General features: G+C 41.4%; 1 protein-coding gene across 1 annotated transcript in view; it reads right to left on the reverse strand.

The window, feature by feature from the left end:
- Positions 1 to 12,512, reverse strand: part of ME2 (malic enzyme 2) — a 50,203-nt gene extending 37,691 nt beyond the window's left edge. Inside the window, exon 1 of the mRNA XM_058170930.1 lies at positions 12,360 to 12,512. The gene's annotated coding sequence lies outside the window, so the exon portion shown is untranslated. The remainder of the gene's footprint in view (positions 1 to 12,359) is intronic.
- Positions 12,513 to 12,702: the final 190 nt, after the last annotated feature.

Consider the following 12,702-nt stretch of genomic DNA (forward strand, 5'->3'; position numbering starts at 1 on the left):
ATATATTTTCTCTCATTTTTATTTTCCTTTTTTTTATTTATGTTATGTATCTAATCTTACCCTTCACCCTGAATTTTAATCTTTTATCAAACTTTTTCTCTTTCCCTCCTTCTTCTTACTCCCTTTATGTTAAACCTTTTATTCCCATTTAATATTTGTAATCTTTTATATATTCTACTTATCAAAACTTCAAAATCAATCACATATCTGCAGTTCAATAACAATTCGTATAGTATTAACCATGGTCAAAAATGAAAAGAAAAAAATGAAAAAGTCAATTTTTCTTCATAGTATCATTTCTAATACTTTTGATAAATTCCATAGTAACTTTTAAAAACTTTTTATAATTTCAAATTCCATTATTAACATTTAAATCATTTAATATATTGCCAGCTATTTTTGTACTTTCAAGTTTCATTATTAGGGCTTAAAACATTACTATATTTTCAATCATTTTTAAATTTTCCTCTTTTTTCTCTTTCTCCTCTTCTTCTCCTTTTTTCTCTCAGAATTCTCTGCTCTCTTTGCTTGTTCTATATTTCCATCTACTCTCCTCTTCCTCCATTTTTATCTTCTCGCTTTTAATCCTAACGTGGACACCTCCCATTCTGGAGGGGGCTAGTAGATCAGGAGAAAATTCCCCTTCCACCCGGTCTACATACTGGTCTTTTTATCCAATTTAATATTAACTTGAATGATTTAACTTTTGATGTCCGAGGTTTAAATGTTTCCATTCTATAAATGCTTCAGGCTGTGGTTTATGGCAGGGGTCTCCAACCTTGCCAACTTAAGACTTGTGGACTTCAACTCCCAGAATTCCTCAGCCAGCAAAGCTGGCTGAGGTATTCTGGGAGTTGAAGTCTACAAGTCTTAAAGTTGCCAAGGATGGAGACCCCTGGATTATGGTATTGCAAGCGGCCCAGAGTCACTTGATAGAGACATGAGCGGCATATAGGTTTAGTAAATTAATGAAATAAATTCAATTTTAATAAACCGTCGTTCTAGCCTTGTGGTAGAGTTGATTTTCTGTTCTGGTTGATTTGGTGAGGCTGATACGGATGTTGGAATCCTATAAGCAGGGGTGGGGAACCATGGTCCTTATGACCTGTGGATTTCAACTCCCAGAATTCCTAAGCCAGCACGGTCATAAGTTGAGGACTACCTGTAAAGGGTCCCTCACCAAGAGTTCCAACAGTATGTTGTGGCTCCAGCCTCCCCCCACCCCGGGCCTGGGCCCCTGCCAGAAAGTGACTCAGAGAGTGAGGGGGAAGGGCCATCGGGGTTCCCCTCTGCAGGGCCGGCCTCTCTGGCTCAGCTCCAGGAGCCAGAGGCAAGCCAGGTGCTGGAGGTGACGAGGCCTCTGTCTCCTGTATCTCTCCCCGCCCAGGCAACGCTTCCAGACCCAGCTGTGGACAATCAGTCCTGGTCAGATCCCAGATTTCGTAGACAAGAGAGGCGGGAACAACAAAAGAAGGGGTGGGGCAGGCCTAGAGAGTGCTGAGTCACGAAGCCACATCCCACAGGGTATAAAAAGCAGGAGGGGTTGCTCTACTACTTCATGACGGACAAAACAAACTGACTGGAGAAAACTTGAGATGAACTATTTGACTGAGCATTTGGCCTGGATTGCTCTTTGTTCCTGACTTCCTGGTTGCTCCGGTAATGAGCTTCTGTGATGGGAAGATAAAGAAAACCTTGGCAGACGTTCGCTGGTCTGCTGCCAGAGCTGATAGCTGCCGTGGACTAAATTGCTGGCTAATTGAGTCAGTTCACGTGTCTCCCGGACTGAGGTGGGGGGGACAGAACACAGTATTGGAAGTTCAGCAACATCTGGAAAGCCATAAATGTCTTACTCAGACAGATTCAGATTAAGCTGAATATAGTTTAAACCAGGGGTGAAATGTTCCCAGTTCGGACCGAATCGCCTGATCCAGTAGCGATGGCGGTGGGTGATTTGGAGAACCGGTAGCAAAAATTCCTGCCCCACACCATGCCCAGTTGAGCCACACAATTGTCAGAGGATTGGGGGTTTTTTTACTTTTAAAAGCATTTTTAACAACCTCTTTGGGGGTTTAACCCTTTAAATGCTTTTAAAGGGTTAAAACAAGGCTCTGACGATCCCAGCTGAGGTGCCTGATCCTCAGAGGCTTTTTTTTTTAACTTTTAAAAGCATTTTTTAAAAGGTAAAAAAGCTGAAGCCTGCTAGGCAAAAAATGGGGGGGGGGGGTTTCGTTTGAGAGAGAGAGAGGGAGAAAGAAAGAAAGAAAGAAGAAAGAAAGAAAGAAAGAAAGAAAGAAAGAAAGAAAGAAAGAAAGAAAGAAAGAAAGAAAGAAAGAAAGAAAGAAAGAAAGAGGGAGGGAGGGAGGGAGGGAGGAAAAAGGAGAGGAAGTAAGGACTACAAACCTGGCACTAGACGCAGCTTCAGAGGACAATCCAGGGTTGGAAGGGACCTGGAGGTCATCTAGTCCAACCCTGCTCCAGCAGGACATTGTTAGTGAGTTTCTGTCTTTTGATCCCCCAGTTACATAGCCATGCCCACCCAGTCAGATGACCACGCCCACCAAGCCACGCCCACAGAACCGGTAGGAAAGAAATTTAGATTTCACCACTGGTTTAAACTTTAAAACATAATGAGAAAACTCTTGCCAATCTGTAGGGGCAACTCCAGCTGTTTTGCATCAGTGCCCTAAACCCCTGGAATCTCTCGTTCTCCCAAAACATTAACTGTGGCCCCGTGATCATCAAAGGTAGTGTAGTATTTTGCTTCCAACAAAAATAATGTGACTTGATTATCCTTTTTTCAACAAAATAATCAGAAAGTCACTCTGTATGAATGCAGAGGCGTGATTTATAAGTTAAACGATTACATTCTTACAAGTTGCTCCATGATATCACATTCTTCCAGGGTTCAGGTTACTAATTAACTTTACAAAGGCTAAAATTCTAGGTGCAATATCATATTACTCAATTATGAATTGGTATGCTGGGCTAAAATTACACACACCGGCTTTGAAATAAGATTCTGTTCCACATTATATAATGCACAGATATGCTCATAAATCAAATCATCTCATTTGATGCCAGTAACTTAAAGGTCCTTTGGATATTTTTGACAAGAACAGAGGAAGCTAACATGCCTGTTGTTGTTTTAAAAAAATCTTTTTGCAGCCACAGTTCTTAGTTGCTCGCTTAAACTTGTGTGTGGGTGCAGAATCAATTTTGCCTCCTAAATTACAAATCGTATCTCTGAATTGTTGCCCAACTGTTATTTTTGGTAGCAACCAGACTAGTTCAGAGGGTCCTGTGGCCAAGTTTATTTACTCACTGCTTAGCAACCAACCAGTTGGAAACTGGGTATTAGGAACAAAAGCAGCTTTGCATAGAATGATAAGGTATGATGAACTAGGTAGATGGAGACAAAATCTTAATGGTCTGTGGGAATTAATTATTTTAGAAAAAATTAACAAGCAATACAGAGCAGACAGGCGCTGTATAATGAAACAGATTGGCTTTCCAAAATCAGCTGAAACTGGCTAGATCTGGCCACCTTGCAAGCCCACAAAAAACAACTTTCTTTCTATTACACTATAGCAGGGGTCTGCAACCTGAGGCTCTGGAGCCGCATGTGGCTCTTTCATCCCTCTGCTGCGGCTCCCTGTCACTCAAAATATGCATCACAACCGCCAATGTGTGACACCCGCCAGCACGTGATTTATTGAGCGTTTTGACCCATCTTTTTTTTTTTTCGGAGTTCAAAATGTTTTTGTTGCATGCAGAAATAAAAACTTGTTTTCTTTGTAGCAAGTCATTGATTTCATAAATACAACACACTATAGTTTTTTTACACATAGCACAAAAGTAAAAAACGGTATGTGTAATGTTCTCTTCATTTTAGATGTCAAAAAGGGTTTTGTGGCTCCCGGTGTTTTCTTTTCTGTGGGGAAATGGGTCCAAATGGCTCTTTTGAGTGTTTAAGGTTGCCAATCCCTGCGCTATAGTCCACAATTTATGGTCCCAATCAGGATCAAATTTCCATTTGTGAGTTATTACGTTGTAAGTGGTGACACCCACATAACCAGATCCAATTTTATAACTTTTGGGGGGAGACAGCTATTAAGCAAATCACTGTAGTTCAGGGGTGAAATGCTCCCGATTTGGACCAGATCACCCGATCCGGTAGTGATGGCGGCGGATGGTTCAGCGCACCGATAGCAAAAATCCCTGCCCCCCCCGTCCATGCCCAGCTGAGCCACGCCATCCTCAAAGCCTTTTTTTCTTTACTTTTAAAAACATTTTTTTACAACCTATTCAGCCAGATAGGTTGTAAAAAATGTTTTTAAAAGATAAAAAAAAAGGCTCTGACAATCCCAGCTGAGCTGCCTGATCATCAGAGCCTTTTTTTTACTTTTAAAAGCATTTTTACAACCTATTCGGCCAGATAGGTTGTAAAAAATGCTTTTAAAAGGTAAAAAAAAAGGCTCTGACAATCCCAGCTGAGGTGCCTGATCATCAGAGGGTTTGATTTTTTTTACTTCTAAAAGCATTTTTTCTACAACCTCTTCAGTCGAAGAGGTTGTAAAAAAAATGCTTTTAAAAGAAAAAAAAAAGAACGCGCACCACAGCTGATCACACACATACCCTGCACTGTTCTACTTACCACATGCCTCCTTTTGCCATGCACTGCATGCGAGCACCTTGCATTTGGTGCGTACTGCCCATGCACAGCCAGCGAACCGGTAGTAAACAGGTTCAGATTTTACCGCTGCTGTAGTTGTTAAGCATTGTGGCCATTGTGGATCCAATGAGAATTTCTGCCCAGAAACCAATCAAAAAAAGTTGGAAATCGCCAGTGGGCGATTGCAGGATGTTGCAGAACTGGTCATAAGTCAAGATTCATGTCTTGATTTCGCACAGCCTATAATTTTTGGTATGTAGTAGACATCTCTCTTTAAAACTGGCAGCAAGAATGATAGCTACTTTCTGTGAGGGGAAAAAAAATCCCTTATCAAGGAGGCAGCCAGCCAATTCAAACTCATCAGGAGCACTATATAAAGACATTTATCTAGAAGCAAATATTTCCCTACAGTGGGATCCTTCCCACCTATAAGTTGCATCATATGGCCATATCTGAGTCTTCCACAAAATCACTAAAACTGTGTCGAAGCTTCTAAATCCGTTCTTTTTCTTGCATGCATAGAATTCAACATACAATTCCTGCAGCTCCTGAAATATGATGCCTTCCTTATTGATTTGTTGGCATTCTGCCTTTACAGATAATGATCGACTTCCAACAGTTCACTGAGTGACCATTCAAAGTTACAACGGCACTGAAAAAAATGCACTTAGGACTGTTTTTCAGAGTTACGACTTTTGCAGCATTCCCATGATCACGTGATCAGAATTCAGACGCTTGGCAACAAACTGTTTCACACTTATGACCGTTGCAGCGTCCCGGGGTCACGTGATCCCCTTTTGCAACCTTCTGACAACGAGGATGCAAAATTCGCTTGACAACCGTGTTACGAATTTAACAACCGCAGTGATTCACTTAACAACGGAGGCAAGAAAAATGGGGCAAAACTCACTTAACAAAGTTCTCACTTAGCAACATAAATTTTGAGCTCAATTGTGGTCGCAAGTCGAGGATAACCTGTATTATTTTTACAAATAGCTCAAGGCAGTGAACTTATCCAACACAACTGCTTCCTCCTATTTTCTTCACAACAACTCTGTGAGGTGGGTTGGCCCAAACATCACCCGTCTGCTTTTCATGGCTAAGGAAGAACTTGAACTCATAGTCTCTTGCTTTCTAGCCTGCTGCTTTAACCACTAAACCAAACTAAATAAGATTTCTTAGTCGAAGAAGGTGTAACAAACTCCTGATTTTTTTATTTTTATTTTTTTTGTAATTGCAGCCGGTTATCTAGGTAAAAATGTTGTGTCTATACAACAACCCACAAAAGCAGATTGGTTTTGATAAAAACATGTTAGTTGGAAAAGCTACTCCTAATTTGTTTTTTAATTGCAGGTGACTAGGTTAAAAAAGTCATGTGTATTCAGTCAGCCACCTTCAGTAACGGAGAACGCTCACCTGCCAAAGACTGGTTTCTTTCAGGGTTCAAACTGCAACCAGGGGAGAAAAAAAGTAAATGTAGCAAAACTTACAGGGAACATCTACATAGTGAAAGCAGAAATTCACAGCAAATCACTCACTCAGAAAAATGCTGCAAAATTCACAAGGTATCCTCCCACTCAGGTAATGGGATTACCTGAGGTAAATACCAACAGGTAATTTATTTTTTTTTGCTTTTCCAGCTCCTTGAAAGCCCAATAAGAGAAAGACAGCTTTTACACACTGAATGTGTGTATAAAAAAATTACAGGTAGTCCTCAACTTACAATAGTTCATTTAGTGACCGTTCAAAGTTAACAACAGAACTGAAAAAAAAAGTTAAGTTAAAGGCTTATGTTCGTTTTTCCCACTCATGACTGTTGCATCATCACATAATCAAAATTTGGGTGCTTGGCAATTGGTTCATACTTATGACGGTTGCAGTGTCCTGGAATCATGGGATGAGCTTTTGCAATCTTCTCACAAGCAAGGTCAATGGGGAAGCCAGACTCAACAACCGTTAAGTGAACTGTTATTTAACAGCTGCAATGATTCACTTAACAACTCTGGCGAGAAAGGTCCTCAAATGGGGACAAAATTTGCTTAACAACCATCTTGCTTAGCAATAGAAATTTTCAGCTCAATTCTGGTCATAAGTCGAGGACTACCTGTAAAAACAAAACCCTTCACCTTTGAGTAGAGAATCCATTTGTCTCACTCTGAGCTTCGGTCTACAATGGGAACCCACACAATCAAATTTTCCCTCTAGAAATAATTCCTCACAGACACAACCAGAGAACCGTGAAAAATTTGACTCTTTCTCTGAGGAAACAGACCAATCAAACCTCCCTGCATGCAGAAAACTAGCCCCTCAGGAAAAAAGTAGACAGTTTTTCAAGACAGATTACATTTCTATCCAAAGGGCTTTTTAATTTTGAGGCTACTGTCCTCACGCATGAGAGGACACCACAGTTTAAAGCCTAAACTGAGGCAGAATTTTGTCTAATCGACAGAGACCAGAAGCACTCAGGAGGAACAACTTCACATTTTTGGGAAGCAGCCAGAGGTGCAGTGACCTCTCTTTTTTATTATTAAAGTAACTGGACTTTCATAAACTGGAGAAAAACCAGACACCAGCTATCGTGGCTCACCACTCATGCAGAGAAAAAAACCAGGCTGTACTTTATTAAATGGACAATTTCCAAGCAGGTATCTGTCAGCACTTCATGGTTCATTTCAAATGATACCCAGATACACATAAATTATTTCTGCCTATTTAGATCTGAACCAAACAGCAACTCCTTCCATAAATTACTTCTAAAAGAAAGCAGGAGAGAGTGCTTAGTGCAGGTACAGGAATCCAAGACTAAGAACCCCATCAGAAATATATAATATATTGCAAACTCCATCATTTCAGGAGGCCTGCCTCCTCTACCTGTCATTTTCGATGAAACAGATGAACTGCAGACTGGTAAATTGCCTTTTTCAATTGCTGTATTTCAAATTACTGGTTCAGCTTCCAGACAAAGGGACCCATAATCCAATCCATCTACCACCTGCTTGCATTTGGATTAAGAAGGATCACGAAGCTACTAAAATTAAGTCCAACGTTGCCCTTAGTTCTGGGCTTTTCAACAGCCTGCGTAAATGAGCAAAAGACATTTTGGGAAACAAGGAAGAAAGAACTAGCATTATTCCTTTTAAGGAGAAAAAAACACTTTTGCCTACTTTAAACCAAGATGTTTTTGTTAAATCATGAATCTTGGCTTGTTTTGACAACTTAATTCATAATTCCAGCTGGATAGCAATAGTGCTTAAGACTTATCCACCACTTCGCAGTGCTTTACAGCCCTCTCTAAGCGGTTTATAGTGAGCATATGGCCCCCAACAATCTGAGTTCTCATTTTACCGACCTCGGAAGGATGGAAGGATAAGTCAACCTTGAGCCAGTCAGGATCAAACTCCTGGCAGTGGGCAGAATCAGCTAGCAATACTGCATTCTAACTGCTGCACCACCACGGCTACACAAATATCCTATAACCTATAAACCTATCCCAATTTAATAATTTATTAAAGTACATGTGGGAATCCATATCCACATTGCCACTAAAATCCTAAAGAATCAAGGCTTATTTTGTGCAAATATGGCCTGACCCATGAAACTGGCTGTCACTTTTCATCTGGTATTCTCTGCAAATTGTAGATGTGACTATACAACAAAGAGGAAGGTTTTCCTTTCATCCCATTTCCTGCCACAATTGCTTTTCTACCAGTAAGAAAATCTTTCTCAAATGAGGGTTAAAAAAAACAAATAAATATATTGAAAATAAAAATAGGAGAACTGAATATCTCAAACAGTGCAGTCCTAATAACTACCTATGCTGTATCGTATTTCTCTCCAATGACTACACTAAGAGATGGACGATGAATCAATATAGCATGGAATTCTCCGTGCCAAAAACAAACCAACAAGCCAACCCACTTCCGTTGCTTTAAAGCAGCGGTTCTCAACCTGTGGGTCGCGACCCCATTGGGGGTCGAATGATGATTTGCCAGTGGTCGCCTAAGACCATCGGAAATATGGGAAGTATACTTGCGAGTCGAAAAATCGCGCTCCAATGGTTGACTCCACAAGCCAGCTGCAGGCGCTTCAAATCACTAACCGAATTCGGCTTCAGGCGCGATGAATTAAAAAAGAGAGAAATCTTTGCTCTGACGTCTCCCTCTCAAGCCAGCTGCAATCACTCCCAATCGCTAGCCTAGTCTGGCTTCAGGCGCGATAAATTTAATAGGGGAGGAGTCTCCGCTTTAATGCCTCCGTCCTCAAGGCAATCGCAAGCAGTTCAGATCGCTAGCCAATACGGCTTCAGGCGCGATAAATTCAAAACGAAAATAATTTTACGGTTGGGGTCGCCACATCGTGGGGAATTGTATTAAAGGGGTCGCAGCACTATAAAGGTTGAGAACCACTGCTTTAAAGGATCTCTGTCCCTACCAGTTTGCAAGAGGACCAGTTTGTAAATAGCTCAGGCAAACAAGCCAAGCAGCAAAGTTGAAAGAAGAACCTGGACACGCCAAGCAGCAAAGTTGAAAGAAGAACCTGGACACCCTCAGCTAAACTGCAGAAATAGCAGCCTACCATCTCGTATGGGAAGAGGTTCCTTTGAGCTACAGAAAATAACTGCAATATAGGGAGTGAAAGCAAAAGCTTTATTTGCAGATGATCAGGTGCAAAACAACAAATCTCTACTAAAAAGATAAGACCACAGATGACCTGAACCAAAGATTCAGTGCTGCTCAGAATTAATAATACTGGGCTAAAGGAACCAATATGGAGCTATCCACAAAAGTCAGGAGCACCACCATACCAAGGCAGTATAGACAGTCCTCATCTTACAACCATCCGTTTAGTGACTGTTCAAAGTTGCAACAGTATTGGGAAAAAAGTGAGTTTCATACAACTATTGCAAGCATCCCCATGGTCACAAAATTTGGACACTTGATAACTGGAATGTATTTATGAAATGTCACTTTTTGCAATCCTCTGACAAGCAAAGTCAATGGGGAAGCCAGATTCATTTAACAACCATGTTACTAATTTAACAATTCCAATGATTCACTCAACAACCATGGCAAGGAAGATCGTAAAATGGGGCAAAACTCACTTAACAAGTGTCTTGCTTAGCAAGGGAAATTTGGGGCACAATTGTGGTTGTAGTGAAGGACTACCTATATACTGTTTTAATGTTCAATAAACATTTAATTTAACCCAGTGGTTCTCAACCTTGGGTGAGTTGAGTGGACTTCAATTCTCATGCTGGCTGGGGAATTCCAGGAGTTGAAGTCCATCCATCTTAAAATTGCCAAGGTGAAGAAACACTAATAATATTCTGTGGGGCATAATGGAGAATTATTTCCTAGAATGCTGCAAGCATTTTTTTAAAAATATTAAATATTTTAAAAAGTTATTCTTATGCAGACCTCACATTTTTGTGGCATGTTAAACAAATGCTATCGTTTTCTTAAAAACTAAATTCCCTTTTCTTTCTCTTTCCTTCCTTCCTTTACAAACATTCTTAAAATTACTGTACTCAGAAATAAAACCTATGACAGTCTCTAGCACAGCATAATCACACAAAGTGTTTCCGAGTTTGAAATCTGCATTTCCTGGCACTTAAAACGGAAATAAGGGTTCGTTTTGGGACAAAAGCAGGAACACGAAACTGCCAAACAGCCTGTGCTGCCCAGCAAAAACAAGCAAAACCCTCCCTAGCAACAGCATTTTTGTTTCAAGACTTAATTGCCATCTACTTTACATGGCATTTCAGATTATTTCTTAAACTAAATAAACTCCAAATAAAATTTATTTATAGGCAAGACTTACTCAAATACACTCTCACTTGTCTGAATCAAATGGTGTTGTCTCTTTTTCCAAAACAAATATTTTAGGACTTGCCAAGATGAGAAAGTGTATCAGTAAGTAAATTATCAGTAAGTGGCCTGCAAGAATGCAATTTATCTGCCTAATGGAATTTTTCCTTGGTTTTTAAAGTAGAGTGCAAAATGCCATGCTGAACCAGTTTTCCCCACAGAAAATGAGTTGGCATCTAATCTAATCTTAGCAGTACTTATAATTAGCACCATTTTGTAGAAACTGGTATTTGAACTCAGTTTGGCATTTCATGAACATCCATGTACTTTTTCTTAGCAACAATCAGCCAAGTGGTTTTCTAGTCTGGATTTCCTGGTGGTCTCCTCTCCAGAATCTAAACAGGTCCAACAGAGCCAGTGTGATCTATTGGTTAAGGCCCTAGGCTAGAAACCCGGAGATGGTGAATTCTAGTCCCATTTTAGGCATAAAACCCAGCTGGGTGGCTTTGGGCTAGTGATTTTCTCTCAGCCCAGCCCACCCTTACAGGGTTGTTGTTGTGATTGTGGGGGGGAAAACAGGAGGAAGAAGAACCGTTAGGTATCTTCACCACCTTGAATATACTATTATAGTATATTCTATAGTAATATTCTATATTCTATATAGAATAGTATATTCTATAATATATAGAATATAGAATACTATATAGTATATTCTATGTACTATATACTATATTCAGCGGTTCGAATCCCTAGTGCTGCCGTGTAACGGGGTGAGCTCCCGTTACTTGTCCCTGCTTCTGCCAAACTAGCAGTTTCGAAAGCACGTAAAAATGTAAGTAGAAAAAATAGGGACCACCTTTGATGGGAAGGTAACAGTGTTCCGTGTGCCTTTGCCGTTGAGTCATGCCGGCCACATGACCATGGAGACATCTTCGGACAGCGCTGGCTCTTCGGCTTTGAAACGGAGATGAGCACTGCCCCCTAGACTCGGGAACGACTAGCACATATGTGCGAGGGGAACCTTTACCTTTATATACTATATTCTATAGTAATTCTATAATTGTTGTTAGTTGCGAAGTCGTGTCCGACCCATCGTGACCCCATGGACAACATTCCTCCAGGCCTTCCTGTCCTCTACCATCTATATATACCATCTATAATTCTATAATAGTAATATACTATTATAGTATATATGAATATACTATACCTATAAAATACTATTATAAAGTTATAAAGGCTGGATAAAACAAATAAACACAGGGTTTTGAAACTTGAGCGTCCTACAAACAGAACCCTAGGGAAGAGAAAGCATTTTTTGAGCACGGATGGTTATAGCCAATCTTAACACCTGCCAACTGTGTAAGGACCACAACTCCCACCACTAGAGTCACCGCAACACCAAAGGCAGGCAGGCCGGCTGGCTGAAACGATGGGAGTTGTAGTCCCGTAAACAGACTTGGGAGACCCAACCTTTTTATTTTTGTCCCTGAGCCAGGATTTAGAAAGGGAAACCAAGCTGCTGCTGCTGCCACCAATCCAAAAATGCCATTTTAAGCCTCCATCAAGGGACTGTTAGGACAAGTCTTTGCTAATCCCAGCCTGGGGGGGGGGGCAGAGGGAGGGGGGTATTTGGATTTAATAAGGGCCTGCCCTCCAGCAGCCTAAAAAAATCAGAACGACCTTTTCCACCGACACCCTTTCTTCCCCCCCACCCTCTCAAACGGATGCTTAGAAGGCGATCAACGACGGGGCCTCCGGGGGGAAAAAAGAGAAGCTCTGAAAGGGAAGTTAAATCAGGATGAAAATAGGTGCCTAAAACCATTTCGAAGAAGCCACGGCAAGGTAAGGACGCTGATTGTAGCCCTACCAATAACTACCACGCAGCGGGTTAGCAGCGGCACCTCCTCATCCAGCTCTTTTGTCCAAGCGACGGGCTCCTGCGAGACCCACAACCTGCCGACACCCTCCGGCCTCCACGCCCCAGCGCCGAATGAACCGCCCGCGGTCGGGGCAGGGAGGGACACCCCAAGGGGTGGGGCCTCTCCTACCTGAGTGACAAGGAGGCTAGCCAACGGGCGGCGTCAAGCGAACCGTCGCCTTCCTCCAATCCCCGCCGCTTCTTCGTCCCTCCGCTCAAATCCCGGAGGTCTGAGAGGCAAAAAAAAGGATTTGAAATATGTTAATCAGGGTGGTCGAGATAGCCAATCCGCGGGCTGTTAC

The sequence above is a fragment of the Ahaetulla prasina genome, chromosome 2, assembly GCF_028640845.1.
Source record: "Ahaetulla prasina isolate Xishuangbanna chromosome 2, ASM2864084v1, whole genome shotgun sequence".
In the NCBI taxonomy this organism is placed as follows: domain Eukaryota; kingdom Metazoa; phylum Chordata; class Lepidosauria; order Squamata; family Colubridae; genus Ahaetulla; species Ahaetulla prasina.